Here is a 12008-nt window from a genome sequence, read left to right as displayed (position 1 = left end):
ATTTGCATTAGCAGAAGTAATATTAGCAGAAAATGCTGAAACAGAAAGAAAAAAGCTGAATTTCAAAGAGTTGAACACAGCTCCATTCATTTTCAATGAGAAAAAAATGGCAGAAAAAGCTAAATATCTGAAACAGATGAAATTGCACCAATACCAAAAGTCATAGCAGGAATGGCATTAATGAGCTGAACGTTTTGATATATGAATGGTTGAAAAAGCTGAAAAATTGCGAAAGGAGATAGGTGCCGAAAAACGTACGGAATAGTGAAAGAAGAATAGATAATAGATAATAGATAATAAAGAGAAACAGGAAAACAATGGTGTGAATGCTATAAAGCATTCACACAATTACTGAAAAACTGGCTCAAATCTGCCTATCTTCATTTCATAAGTATCCTCCAGCAGAATAAATTCTAAATGTGTTGGCAGCTGTTGAGATGGGTACAAAGCGGTCCGAGGTAGGTATGATGTGGGCAGAGGTGAGCAAAATAATAATGTTCATGGCTAAGTATGTAGTTTTGCAAGCCATGCACAAGTAAAAAGGATTTGATTTTAAAAACTGGCCACTCAAAAACAAGGCTCACAGCTCCCTGATTGCTTGGTTGTAAACACTCATTGCTTTTTCAGACCGCAACAGAAAATCTGCCTATTTTATCACAATTTATCTGTAATTTTAAAGGTCCAACTAGTCTCCCAAAAGTCGCAGCCCAATGTGATAAGACGTTTTGCTTGAATAAATGAGCCCTGATTCGACGAGCCGTTAGCATAGTCTGGAAGAAGACTTCCGCCCTTTTCTCCATACTCTATGATCTATGAATAATGTCATGGTAAATAAGATAATAAATACTGCTAAATATTAAATTAAATTAAATATTAGAACATCATTTCATCACTATCCCTTTAACATTGCTTTAGAATTTGCACGACACGTTTATTCATGTGGAAATTTTATTATATTCCTGCCAGGCTGCACTTGTAATGCAACAGCTGGCTGTTTGTGCTTGCTAAAAACCACAACATTCTATATAAATAACCATGTCATATGAAAATGCTGGTGGTGAGGTTTATATATATATATAAATTAGAGCTGGAATGAATCACTATAAATCATTTGAGACTAGAGTTGTTAAGACAGTATGCTGTATTTTAGTCCCTGACCCTGCTTGGACTAGCTGTTAGTTTGTCACTCCAGTCTAAATTACACTCTTTTTCTCCAAACTGTGGTCATTCAAAGAGGAATCTACAACAGGTAAGACATTAAATGCTCATAGCTTTTCTAACCTTAAAGAATCTGAAGTATTGCTGTAACCTTATATATCCTGTCAGAATGCCTTTTAAAGGTCAAATGAAAAGTGTTTTGAAACTGACATAAATCAAAAGAAAGTCATATAAGGTGCTTGTTTTCAAAGTCTCTCATTAAAAAAAAGAATACAAATCAATAATCAAAAATAAAAAAAATTACTAGGATCTCTTTGACATTTTTCACGATCATTCGGAAGTGTGACGTATCAAGAGCCAAACACAGGAACGTGAACAAGGCAGTACATAGTAAATACAGATGGTGTGGGGGTGAAATGGTTCAGTTTGTTGTAATTAATTGTGTAAACTGACCCAAAACTCCAACAGCTGAGTCATTCTTCAGGTTCCCAAAGGACAAGAGTTTGATGGATGTGGTTAGTTTAACTCCTGGTGAAAATTACAACCCAAAGTCTGGTGACTGACTGTGGAGTTAATGTTTTGAAGAGGACCACCTGAAATACAAACCTTCAATAGAAGGACCACCGCCTGTCTCCAGCTGTCCACCTCTAGCTGTTCGGATGGGAAAACTCCTTGAAGACTGTGTGACATCATTGTAAAGCTTGGGTGTTCCCCAATTCCCGACAGCATCACTCCCCCCCCCCCCCCCAGTACTATTCTTAACAAAACTTGCTTCTTCTTCTGATTCCATTTTCACTGATAAACACTGCGACAGTAACCTCCTCAGTGTCCTACACTGGTCTGCCACAGCTGGCCCCACCCCCTTCTACGTCACCAACCAAGGAGGTAACTCCGCCCACACAATCACTCCACTTCACAAAAACTCTTGTTAACGTCTTAAATCAGAGAAATTGACCACTGGAGTGTTTTATGATGGTGTTTCACTAAAAGAAAAACATGAGAAGTCATTTTTTTGAATTTGCTTTTTTTCATTTCACCTTTAAAATTGTTTTCAGTAGAATTCTTTGTTGTGTTCTGCACAGTATCTTTTGTTTATTTCATTTTGTATTTTGCGTAGATACTAATGAGACAAAAGTCTGTTATTTTACTTTTTCACACTGAAGGTCCTGCTACTTTACAGCTCTTCTGGTATTTAAACTCAGAAAATTAGGCGCATTATTCATGACCTACAGCGTGACTGTACATATTAAACGGGGTTATTTAAGGAGAAGTTCTCATGAGCTTCTAATGGAGCTGTGATTATCCACAGTTTTCATTTCGCAGCTGGTACACTGTGTCCTCACAGCGAACGTGTTTCAATTTCTTTTTCATTTTGTTTGTTCTTTTTCACAAGCTTTGCCCTTTAGCAGGCGCGTAAGTGTCGCTGGAGGAATGCTTACTCTTAAATCATTTAGCACTTTTTTTGTGGATCAATGATGCCTCCTAAGTTCAGCGAAACGACGTGTATTGGATTGATGTTTCCCAGAGCAACACTCTGAGTAAATATATCTGCATTCATTGAGCTGCCCTGCTCAATCACACTGCTTTGGCTGCAGCACCACAAGATAGTCCGCACCCACAGGGAGATACTGGCAGACTCTGTGAGGCGTCTTGCTGACTACTAAAGCTTCTTTATCTGTGCATTTCCTAATGGCATAGTGCTTGTAGAGATGTTTCTGTTAAAAAAAAAAGAGAGATAATGTTCAAAGTGATTTTTTCCCCCCACATGACTTAATTAGTGGTAATTACGGCAAAAAATGGCATGTTTTCAAACTTCTCCTGGCTCTTAAGTTGATCTGTTAGCTTTGCTGCAACTGAAAAAAAAAAAAATCTCCAGTCGTGCTTTGTATTTGAATCATCTGGCATCTTTTATCTTTTGTCATTTGTAGCTGGGCTGTCTGTCAGTTAGTGCCCCATGCCTCTTTTTGATCACTTTGTTCAGATACAAACCTAATGTAATTTGTCAGTTCCCATTTAAAAAGAGAGAATGTGCAAAAAAAAAAGCTGCCTGTTGTATTTTTTTTGTTGTTGTTTTAACAAGCGAGAGCCGATCACTTAGATTAGATGACCTCTAGGCATCTACTGTACATCCGCTGCTGTCATTGGACAAGTAATCAATAGGCTCTTGTGAGGACAACACAACTCCCAGAAGGCTTTTATAATGTTTTCATGCATTAGCTTATTTCAAGGTGGCTGCCAAAAAGAGGCAAAGCCATCTGTTTTAAATCAGCATTGGCCATGAAGGAAGCTCCAGATAGTGTTCAAATCAGTCAGTCAAGAGACGGATGGTGTCTTATTAGAAATATGCTGATCCTTGGAATAAATCAGAATCCAGTGGCTGTTGCCCCAAAATTTCCCTCCGTACTGTCCTTGTCATCCACAAGCTACAAACATAAATAAGCAAGTTCAGTAAATTTCACCTCTGGACGCCTCAAAGCAGGAACTGAGTGAAAGGCTATTTAATTTAAACCCGTTTTACTTGGAATACACTGATAATTAATGAGTTTGTTATTTTTGATTTCTAACCCCCTCACTCCATCACCTAAATGAGCACACCGCATCGCTCAGGAGTGTTTGTTGAATTAAACATTTCTCCACATTAGCCAGATGATTTTATCATGAAAGTGATAGTTCGGATCTTTACAAGCTCTGTGGAAATGTGTTGAACAATACTTTATCTCACCTGCTTTAGTTTAATTCTGATAACATTGACAGTTAACGGCTAGTCTGAGTGTTGCCAAGAGCAAAGTGGATTGCTGCCATCTTACAGCAAATGCTATTATGTTTATAAATGCTCTTTTATAAACCTTTCCACTTGCAATCAATATCTCATTATATACCTATTTACATAAGATTCTTAAGTGCTGTTTCTCACAGCTGAGGTCGTTCAAAGAGATATCTACGACAGGTAAGATAATTATTGTTCGTAACCTTTCAGAACCCCATGGCAAAAGATCTGCACTAGCCCTATAAGTACTTTGAAGCCTGCCAGGTTTCCCAAGTAACAGCATGTGTGCGAGAAAGTGAAGTCCACACACTACTCTGCTACATAATGAGAGCAACGTGGTGTCCTCATACAATATATCTTCTTGTTTGTAAAATTGCAAATGGACACGCTTTACAAAGCTCTTTTGTAGTGTTGATGACCACGGAAAGTGCTTTACACCAATTCAGCTCTTTCATACACCCATTTATACATCCACCAGATGATGGAAATCTGCCATGTTGATATTCAGCCAGGTTTCCATTAGAATAAGAGCACAACAGAGCTGCATGCATCTCCTGGCAAGCAAGTCTCACTTGTAGTAAAACCTTTATTCTTCTTCTTTTTGTACGTCCTGTCTGGGCATGAGAAGAATGGCTGCTCTGCCAGCACCAGCTTTTAGCTTTGCTAGCAAACTGGTCATCTTGTTGCTCTTTCTGCCTTTTTTCCCCCTGAACCAGCACAGTTACAGCCCCCGAATCATGAGCTCAAAAGCTGCAGTCTGCAGAGCCCTGCTCTGAGCTCAGCTGAACTCTGCCTTACAAAAAACAACCAAGGCATGTCTGATTGATCTAAGTGGAAATAAATTTAATATAGTCATATTAGGTAAAAAAAAGTTTGTTAAATTTCTTCCTGTTGCATGTATGTATTTAACACTTAAAAATACTTGATGAATTAAAACAAAATACATTTAATATCTTTCCATGCAGTAACAGTGATTTCTTTCAAATTAATCACTTATATTGCTTTAATGTAACATAAATAAGTTGTGTAAACATGATCCGAAAGATTTGGCTCAACGTCTTTACTACTAATTCTACTACTACTAATTTCTCAGTTTAACTGGGTTGGCTGAACTCATTTTAAATTAATTGTTGAACGAGACATGAATCTTTTGCCGGGTTTAATGATATCTATTTGATGGTTTCAATTTTATTTGCTTTCATTTGTTTCGCAAAACCAACAAAACTGCTGCTTCATACAGCATAATCTATTTTTATTTTAGGTGTTTATGTAAAGTGAATGTGAATAAATCTAACTATACCCATAAAAGAAAAATGTATACCAAAAACAAAAATCATAAAAAAGAATAGGTTCATGCACAGATTTTTAAATTTACAGCAGTATAGTTTCTTCAACTTCAAAAAATAAATCAAAAGAAACATGTTGATGTTTAGCCCACATTTTTTATGTTCATTCAACACGTTGTTTTTTGGGAACTCACACAGGATCATTTAACCATAAATTAAATTATCAAATGTTGAAAAATAAAGTTTTGACAGCTCTGTGTGCTCTCTGTTATATTGTGTTCAGTTTTGCAGTGTAACATTTCAAAACTGCCTGAAGAAAGCACAGCATCCACACTTATATTCTTGCGTTTAACAACTACAGCCTAAAATACAATAAAAACAATGACGACTGTAAATCAGCTCCATCAGAGAATGGACCTTTGGCTCTGTTTGTCAGTCACTCCCATTCCTTTCCCTTTGGTTTAACAATGCCAATTCTAGGCTTATTATTCATTTACTGAATTATTGTAAAAAAAGAAACGAAAAGAAAAACACTCCTAACTTCTGTTTTTTAAAGATATGGGCTTTGCCTGAATACAGTAAATAGGTCAGAGTAAGGCGGCTTAACAAACAAAAACACATTCACCTGAAAATGGTCATGTACTGGACTCACTGTGCAAAAAAAATGTCAAACAAAGACCTTCAGAAAACCTGGAGAAAACCATTTCTCAAGAACACTAAAAAATGAAGCAAGTCTGACTCCTTGGACTAAAACTATAGAGACAGGATGGATGACTCAATACGAGACGTTTTGCTCTTGCAAGTTAACATTTGTTTGATTTTTCAGCACATGCAGCTCACAATAGGGTTCCCAATGAGACGATAACTGGGAAACCTGAGCAAAATAAAAGCACATCATTGCATGAAGGAATGTGTATTGCCCACACCTTTTGTGCTAGTTTTAAACTAAGATACTCTACTAAGATTGCTGCTTTAGTCATCCATCCATCTTCTTTACCCGCTTCTCCATTCCAGGTCACGGGGAGCTGGTGCCTATCCCCAGGGACAGTCATCAATCAACCTAACATACATGTTTTTAGTCTGTGGGAGGAAACCGGAGTAAACCCACGTGTGCACAGGGAGAACATGCAAACTCCACCCAGAAAGGCCCCAGGCTGGGAAGCGATCCTGCAACCTTCTTGCTGGGAGGCAACAGCGCTAACCACTACGCCACCCCTGCTTTTGTCAAATCTTGAAAAAAACATTTTTCCTGATTGCACGCAACATCACAAGATCTCTTAACGCTTGGAGCATGTGTTCGGACTGACTCACGTAAAACCACTCCTAATTTTAGTTTAATATCTGCAAAGCTGACACGGTTATAGCCATTTGCTAAAGGTCAATTAGTTGTGGCGGCCATCTTTAATTGTATTGAATCCAAATGTTAATCAGTTATAGATGCACATCAAATAAATACTTTCTGGGAGTTTCATTCAAATTTGTCTAATGGTTCATGCCACTTCAATAAAAAAGTGATTGCTTTGTGAAATAGTGATGTATTAATGGTCCAGGAATCACCTTTTAAGCATCTTGTTTATCATGTTTTTTTTTATATACCATTTTTGGTGTCCATTTGATTGCCTAAAGACAAAAAAGTTGTTATTTTTTTTAGCTCTGTTTCAGCACCACCAACACCAAAAGGAGCTGTTGTTTATTCAGCCGATCAAGGCTTTACCAGCTAGTCATGAACAAGAAATGATTTTTCAAATACAAAAAAATTGTGTAGCCTATTAGTGAATAAAAAAAAGCCTTTCACCCAATTCTAGATTCACAAACTTAATATTTATAAGGCTGCTGCTCTTGTTTTGCATTTTGACTAAAGCTGTCTTTGTTGTTTTGCATTCACACAAAGGTATATTTAGCGTGATTCATGGGGAAAAAAACAACTCTGCCAGTGTAAAAGACTGAGCCCAAAATGCATGACACAAGATTAAAGCTCCCTCCTCCCAGCTGCCACAACAGACACACACATGCACACTTTAAGTACAGACACACACACACACACAGAGGAAAGTGTACAAACATGCACACAATCACACCAGGGCTTTGGATAAAAACTAATAAAAAGCTTGGCAAGAAGAGGAATGTTCTGAGCCTCGTCTTGAAAGCGATAAGATTAGGGGCACGTAGCGGGTCATCTGGCAGGCTGTTGCACGGTTTCAGGGCAGAGTGACTAAAAGCAGCTTCACCAGATTTTTGATTCCATTCTTGGAGCGGTGAAAATTCCCCTACTAGATGATCAGAGCAGTCGGCTGCTGATAAAATAAGTAAGCAAGTGAGAAATGTATTATGGAGCCAGGTCATTCCGTGCTTTGTAAACCAGGAGTGCACTTCTAAACGTGACTTCAGAGGGATTAAATGGAGCCGGTGGAAGGGCCAAAGCATGGGAGCGATGAGCTCACTTCCTCATGTGGCTGCCTGTGCAGCTAACTTCTGCTGAGGGGAAAACAGTGGATAATTTGCTCAAAGCTGCACAAAATACAAGTGTAATACAGAAAGTATGTTTATTAGCGGGATAGTTCAGATCTTTTGAAGAGGAGTTCTGTTGAAAAGTTACAAACAATTAACATTTTGCCTGTTGTAGATGGCTTTTTGAACAAACTCAGTTGAGAGAAAAATCATATTTTAGCTCAGTGTCTGCAAAGTGGGCTGAGTCATAGACATTTTTGTGATGGCTTGTGTAGGGCTTTCATATTCAGAGCTGCCAACACTTTATAGGCTGAAGAGTGTCATCATGAAGTACACTAACTGTACAAGACTATTGCATCCTCGGGGAAAGGTAAACCTCACCAGCTCGAATATGTGATCTACATGCATTGTGATTTACTGTGACAGGTGTTCTGTGGTCAATTCATTACACCTACTCTTTCTGAAAAACTTCAAAAGTTCTCCTCACGCTACGCTGGCTGAGCAGCCTTTGATTGAAGTTGAAGTGTGAAGGACCACTCCTTCCTTTGGGGGCCTTGAGGCAGTTTTCTGCTCTCTGAGACGAGCAGAGGAGTGAAGAGGACTGATTTAGAAGAGGAGGTACTTACAATTAAGTTACTGCCCAAGGAAGCAGTATGGAGTAAATGAAGCACTTGAAGTCTGTTCAGCCCCAGACATTTTGTGCCTTAATACGGCTGATAATTTTTGATTTAATGCTGTGAAACACAAAAAATAACAACCGTACATGTGGTGTTTTTTAACAAATGAATTAAATACCTGAATATAATGTGAAATATTTTGATAAAATATTTTGCTGACATTTTCTGTCATTAGGAAGCAGCTGTTTTCAGTCAATTGGAACTTATTGGTTTACATTTATTAAGTACCAGTGAAGTCTGGATAAATTGGATTTGATGATGTTTTTTAGCCTAGATTGACCAAAACCTCAAGTCTCAGCTGAGTCCGCCTGTGTGAAGCTTGCATCTTCTCCCTCTGCATACATAATTTTTTAAAATTTTATTTATTTATTTGTTGTTGATACTTTGGATTCTATCCACAGTCCTAAAAACAAATAAACATACAAACCAAATATGTTTGTTAACTAGTGATTCTTACTTGAATTTATGCATGTGTGTGTGTGTGTGTCTGTGTTGGCCCCATGATGGACTGCTTTGACATGACATTATTTAACATAATGACCTTTGACTGATGGTGTGGAGGTTAGGACTGTCGTCTCCCAGCGAGAAAATCTCCAGTTTAAATTTTGTTACGGGTCTTTCTTTGGGGAGTCTGCAAGTGTTCCTCATGCACGTGTGGATTTTCCTTGAATATTCTCTCACAGTGCAAACACAACCTGCACGTTAGGTTAACTAAATCTACACTGAGTGAGTGTCTTTCTGCATTTTGTTTTCTGTCTGACTCACATAAATCACGAGTATCTCATTTTATGTGTAGATTTCCCACTCAATGCACATGACATGTGAATAAATGAAAATGTTTAGTTCCTTTGAAATGTTCTTATTGGTGCTCAATCACTGTACTTGCTCTTAAAACATACTATTTTTTGCTGTCTGCAGTGGAAAATGAAGCAGCAAATGAAATGTGCTAAGTTGAACTGTACCGTGCCGTGTAATAGAAATGTGCTTTATAATGTTAAGTATAGTCTTTTTCATACATTAACTGTCAAATGTGGCTGTTTTGCCAAAGGTGGCTGCACCTAAAAGAGCTGTCAGAGCTCTGATTCTCCAACTGGTGCTATACGACTTTAAGAGAAAACTTCAGCAAAATCCTGCAGAGTCTGACTGCTGCATTAGTGCTCATAAAAGCCTCATATCAAGGTCGGGATGGGGATGGTAGTTGGGGATCAAGTGATAGGATTGAGATTATGATGACTTAAATTTAATCTTTTACTTATGAAGCAGCAGGATGTTTTACTTCACTAAGAATACAGGTACAAAAAAGCCCATCATGAGGGCTCCAAGATGCCTGCTTGTGGCCCAAACACAGAAGTTAAGCCTTAATCAGCATTATAAACTGACAGCTGGTGGTGGATTTTAAGTGTGACAGTGAGCTGAAGCAATGTAAGTGGCTTTACTGCTACTGTTAAATAAAACTTACGGTTAGTTGTTCGTTTGTGCCAGAGACTGATCCTTCTTCTTTGTTCTTTAAACACCAATTTACAAATGTTTACTAAAGACTTCCTAGAAGTTCTTGTTGTGTAACAAACAAACATGATAGTCATATATGATAGTTTTTATATATATATATATATATATATATATATATATATATATATATCATTGTGGTACCAAAAGTGGGTCCACCAAATAATATAACTTTCCTTTTCTTTTTTCTATTAATGATTTTGTTGCTTTCACATTCAGTAAAACAGTTTCTTCGTTTTTCCTTGTGGTGCAAATTATTGTTTAAGCAAATACACAGTAATTAGATTCAGAAATGTCTACAGCAGTTCAGGTCTAAAGATTGAAGCGGAAACAGAACTTTGCATGTGCAGATAAGTTCAAAGCTGGGAAACCATAAATATGCGAGACTTTTTAAAATATCATAACACAATTTGTATGTATTCAATTTGAGTAACAGACATACACAGTTTCATGTACAGTACTATGCAAAGATATTTTCCCCTTGCAGAATTTTTTTAGTTTTTGCTTTTATGTCCCATTTCAATGTTACAGTCATAAAACAAATGTTAATATCATACAAAGATTACCTAAGTGAATAAAAAATGCAGTTTTCAAATGATTTTTTTTCATTTATTAAAAGACAAAACCAACCTAGCCCTATGTGGAAAAAGTATAGCTTTAAAAACTTAATGAAATCTTTATTAATTGCAATTTTTTGGAAAGCAGAGTTCACTAGTCATACCCAGGCCTGATTACTATGTGACCTGCAGAATCAAGAAATCACTTAAATCAGAATCAGAATCACTTTATTGCCATTGCCAGTAAACAAGTTACAGGCTAGGAAATCATTCTGGTGTAATGGTGCAAATAAAACAATTACAAATGAATAAGTAGACAATGAAACAAGAAATTAATTAAAGTGTCCATGTGCATAATAGCAGGTGGATAAAGTGGCTGTGTCAACAGCCATTATCTACAAATGGAGAAAACTTGGAACAGTGGTGAACCTTCCAGGGAGTGGTCAGCTGTCCAAAATGACTCCAGAAGCGAATCAGTGAATTCAGGAGGTCCTAAAAGAACCCAGCACAACAACTAAAGCCCTGCAGGCTACTACAGTCATACATGGTGGTGGTAGTGTGATGGTCTGGGGCTTCTTTGCTGCTCCAGGACCTGGGCAACTTGCCGTAATTGGTGGAATCACAAATTCTGCTCTCTACCAGAAAATCCTGAAGGACAATGTCAAGCCATCAGTTTATCAGATCAGTCACATTCCTCACAGCCATATGAAAACTCCTCACCAGCTGTTGCAGACGCTTGATTGCAGTTGCTGCCGCCAAGGGTGGTGCAACCAGTTATTAGATTTAGGGGGCAATTATCTTTATCTGATATTAACATTCGTTTGATTATCTGAAATGTGTATGTGTGACAAAAAGGCAAAAAGAGAAGACATCTGTAAGGGGGCAAATATACAACACTGTATGTGGCTTTAGATGGAGTAAAAATGCAAGACTTCTGGGAAAAAAGCTCCTGAGACAGCACCAGTGTTGTCGTTTGTTTGTTTGCTTTTTCAGTTACACACTGGGAAAAATTCTTCAATCTTAAAAACTATAACTGGTAAAGTTTTGCTTTTCATAATGCATCAGTTGCAAGACAAAAACAAACAAACAAACAAAAAAGTACAAACTCAATGCACTTTGTAAATGTTTTATATTTTTTTGGTTTGAGTTTATTGCACAAAGGAATTCATTCTAATCATACTTTAGGAATAAGTTGAAAGTTATGGACAATTTTAGATGAACTTCTGTGTAATTACGCTTTTTATTTAACTCCTGGCCAGGACTTTGATCACCTTTATTGTCTCACCAGTTGTTCCACACCTGGTCCAAAAAGTTTTGGTGCTAAAGTATGCAGCCAAAGGTACTGTTGTACTCTAACATTTAACTAGATGAGTGTTGTTACACAACAGGAAAAAAATAAGACTGGATTTAGAACAAAATGGTTAACTGTGAACAAATAAACAATGTGACAAGAAAGTGAATGAAAGTAATTTTAGGTTTGATTCAAATTTTATGACACAAATGTTATCCCTTAAAGTGCTGATCTTTATTTTTCCTCTTTGTCTGTTAATATATTCCAAGTTTTTATTAGCATGTAATCTCCATTTACCCCTGTCTGTGCCCATATTCT

Source organism: Kryptolebias marmoratus, linkage group LG3, assembly GCF_001649575.2.
Source record: "Kryptolebias marmoratus isolate JLee-2015 linkage group LG3, ASM164957v2, whole genome shotgun sequence".
In the NCBI taxonomy this organism is placed as follows: domain Eukaryota; kingdom Metazoa; phylum Chordata; class Actinopteri; order Cyprinodontiformes; family Rivulidae; genus Kryptolebias; species Kryptolebias marmoratus.
Note: the sequence above shows the minus strand (reverse complement) of the source record.